We start from the raw sequence: 4122 nt of genomic DNA on the forward strand, positions 1-4122 counted from the left end.
CTCATCAACAGCTCAATCGCAGTAGAGTACGTATGAATATTGAATTATGCTATGACAAAAAGAAGAATGCTCGTAATGGGATATCACAGAGCTATTAAATAGTAATGTTTATTTATATAAACTCACTCACGGTTCTTATGGATAGAAACATTCACAATAAATGCGATGCCTACGGTTAGTAGGACATAGGACATAGGAGTCATACAAAGTCATATTTAGTGATGAGATAATTCACGTATGCAATAAGGAACACATGTGAACATGAGAAAATTCCAATTATACCATTAAAAATTTAACTTATTCCTTCTAGTATGCTATTAAAATTTATATTATCCCTTCAGCGCCATTAAAAATTTAACTTCATCTCTTACGTACCATTGGATGTTATTTTTTCACGAAAAATACATCATAACGCCGTTAAAATAGGTATGGTTGATGTTATTCTTCCGATTTTACCTTTCCCCACCCTTACCCTCAGTCACCGGCCGCATCCTCGTCTCTTCCCCAGATCGCTGACCTGAAGCCATGATCAGCTCTCGCACCGCCCGATCCGGTCCCACCCACGACGCGCCGCGATCCGCGTCCACCACCTGCTCCCCGTCGAGCGCGGCCAGTCGGGCGGACCTTGCACTTCGCGTCGGGCTGGCATGCCGCTCCCGGTCGAGTTGTTGGATGAGAAACGAGCAAAAACAGACGAACTCGACCGAACATATGAACAACCAACCATATCACAACTGCCATCGCCTCACCCACCACCCATCCTTTTTGTCATCAACGTTATTGGCCCCTGATTAATCCTTGATGCAAAAATTAATTGAGCTTGTATTTGCGATGCCTACGGTTAGTAGGAGTCATAGTGTCATGTTAGCGATGTTTACGGCTCAAGTCACCACTCCGCACACACCAACATCCTGCTTAGTTATTTTTATTGCTGATGTACTACGCAGAACACTATTGTAGCCATTATAATAAAACCAAAAATTACAATGTGCTGTTTTGGGATGAATCTCCATATGCCATCCTCATTATCGGGTACAATAAGGTATCCGTAGCAAATTAAGTGCTAAAAGCTTGAATATGTTCATCCTAAAAACATCGTCACCCATCATATGGATGATTTTGTAACTTAGGATCTGTGCTTAAGGGTGTGTTTGGTTAAGCTGTGTTTTTTGAAAAAGTAGTTGTGAGCTGTGGGTTGTGAGAAAAAACTGTTTTTGATTGTGTGTTGTGAGAAAGCTGAAAATCGTTCGGTAAAACAGTTGTGGCTTTTTGAAAACATTTACGAGTGGATCCCACATGCCATTCACATCAACCCCACTCAACTCTTTTCCTCTCTCACTGCCGAGCGGACCCCACTCATCAGTTCTTCTTTCTCCTGGCCACCTCCTCCTCTCCTTTCCAACCACCACCACTCGATTCCTCGCCGTCGGGATGGTGCGGCTTCCTACCGCCGCCGGCGTGTGACACGCCGCCGCAGAGCTGGGGGCCCGCTCCCGGGCAGAGCAGGGCGAAGCGGCGCCCGTGCTAGAGCGGAGTGGAGTTGGGGAGCAGGGTGACGAAGCAGGGTCGTGCTCGGGCGGAGCAAGGCGAAGCGGCGCCCACGCTCGTGCGGAGCGGAGCAGGGCAAAGCGGCGGAGCAGGGACCGCGCTCGGGCGGAGCGGAGCTGGGGAGTAGGGCGAAGCGACGCCCGTGCTCGGGTGGAGCGGAGCTGGGTAGCAGGGCGGCTCGCCTGCATGGGGCCGGGGAGGCCTCCCGCGGCGGAGCCTCGTGGCGGCCCCTTGCCCGCACGCGGGCCGGGCGGCGGCCCGCCCGCCGGCGGCGGAGCTTGCACCGTCCGAGGCTCACGCCGGCGGGGACTAGCGAGGAAGGTGGCGGCGGGAACCGGCGGGGGAGGAACGGTGGCAGCAGAGAAAGGAGAAAAGGCCGCTTGGGAAAAAAACGAACAGGTGGGTAATTTTATGTAGAAATTATCCCTCACAGCCAAGAAAAGCAGGGAGAAAGCTGTTGTGAAGATTAAACTAAAAAATACTTTTGGCTGTGGATTTTGAGGAAAGTCAACTCATCTGGTTAGCTTTTGACTTTTGGGGGGCAAAAACCACAGCCAAAAGCCAAACCAAACAGATCTAAAACTGCCTTATTCTTATGGAGATTGAGCTGCTATTATGGACTAAGACTAAGTTCCTAGTAAGATTTCTAAATTTCAGGGGAAAAAAAGAAAATGGTATTGATATGTCATAATTAATTTTCTGAGCGACTCTAAAGCCTAATAGCATCAATTTTATGCTCCAGAATTATGTAATAGAGTAATTGTTGGTCAAAGATTTTTATTTTGATACAAGGCTATTGTTTGTCAAAGACTTGTCCCACTAATGAAACAAAATTTGCAACTTCACACTGAGGAAGTAGGGTCTAGCTGTCAAGACCATGGATCTAGCTAGAAAGGAGAACAGGCAAGCTACCGTACGACTCAACTGGCTAATGTGTTCACCGTTTAGATAACGCATATGCGATGTGCTGGGAGTGGGAGGGAGAAATTTCTTGCGGAAGCAAGTAGAGGACATTTCTTTCGAACGGATTGCTCGTGTATTTGTACGACGGTGGCATGTAAACTTTTATGTTTCGTGCTTCAGCGAGCTATCTAGCTGCATGCGAAGCTTGTTTTTTAACGCCCATCTGATGCTAGTACGACTACTGCTTTTAGTAGTAGCTTCGTTGTTTGCATTGGCAGGTAATTAGTACTACTACTGACGCTTTGCTTACCACCGAGTGACGGAGCCAATCAGCCAACAGACCAGCTAACCTGAAGTTTATTTCCTCACAAACTGAACTGTAGTATGTAGGAGCACCAACTGCCAATTTGTGCCGCGCTAAATGGCCTTATTTTTCTTAAACAAACTTGTTTTCTTATACGGAGGCAGCTAAAATACGGCCGGCTGATCGTACGGCCGCACAGTTTTAGAAATACAATGATTAGAAAAATAAAGGTGCTTTCTCTTTTTGGACTGGAGTGAGGGAGGAACTGAAGGCATCATATGGCTCTGTTGCTTGCGGCTCTTTAGAAACTTTCATGAGCTAGGGGGCGGAGCCCAGTATGGCCCCCAACGTAGCTCCGCCAGTGCTGTTGAACCCTAATCGTGCGAACGACTGGAGGATGTTGGTCCCTCCAGCCGGCTGCTCCGAGTTGCAGGATTCGGCGTCGTTTTTGGAGCTTCCATCCTCGAGCAGGTACTCTTTGCTCCTCCAACTCGTCGTCTGGTGGCGCTCCATCGTCCTCCCCAAGAGGGATCTCAAGTATGCCCCAACGCTCGATGGCATCGCGTTCCTAGCCCGTACCGCTCAGGTTTTCAATGGGAGCAATTGCACGAATTAATATACAGGTGTTGAGAGCAAGAAGTTCTAGTTCTATTCCAGTTGTTGATGAACACTTACCAAAACTGCATGGGGGGAGGGGGGGTGGTCACGGTTAGGAGACGGGGGCTACAGGGGAGGAGATCCAATCCAACAACGTCAGGCTTAAAAAGGAAGGAAGCCTGGCGGTGGTAATAGAAGAGACGGCGGCGCCGGCCGCGGGCGGCGTCGGATCGCCGGTGGGCCAAGGCCAGGTACGTGCTCGGTCGTGCACTCCCCAGAGGAAGTCGCCCACTCGCCCGGACCCTAACCCCTAGTTGCTGGCAGGTAGCGGCGGCGGGCGGCCGACGGGCGAGGGGCACGAGTAAGGGCAACGATCGCGTGCCTGCCGCATGGAAGATTTGGAGCTGCAGTGCGGGCAACGGGCAACGCTCGGGCGTGGGGCAACGGGCACGGCAGCTGCGCGGTGCGGTCGCTCGGGCGTGCGGCGCGGCGACCCGGCGCAGTGGAGGGCAGTGTCACTGGCGCGGCGGCGCGGGAGCCAGACCGGCGCACAGCGTGCCGCGTCCGGACGAACAGAGGTAGGAAGCCAGCAAGCAACCAGATCAGATTCTATAATTTCTGCTAAAATTGAATAAATTGACTTATGAGAAAAGTTATGCCCCATTATGTAGCCTAAATATCTTTGTAGTTTTCAAGTTTTTTTTGAGTTCATCGTACAATTAGATTTGAAATTGGACTAGCAAATATGCCTGTGCTTTGCAACGGGAGAA

This window comes from Panicum hallii, chromosome 1, assembly GCF_002211085.1.
Source record: "Panicum hallii strain FIL2 chromosome 1, PHallii_v3.1, whole genome shotgun sequence".
Taxonomy (NCBI): domain Eukaryota; kingdom Viridiplantae; phylum Streptophyta; class Magnoliopsida; order Poales; family Poaceae; genus Panicum; species Panicum hallii.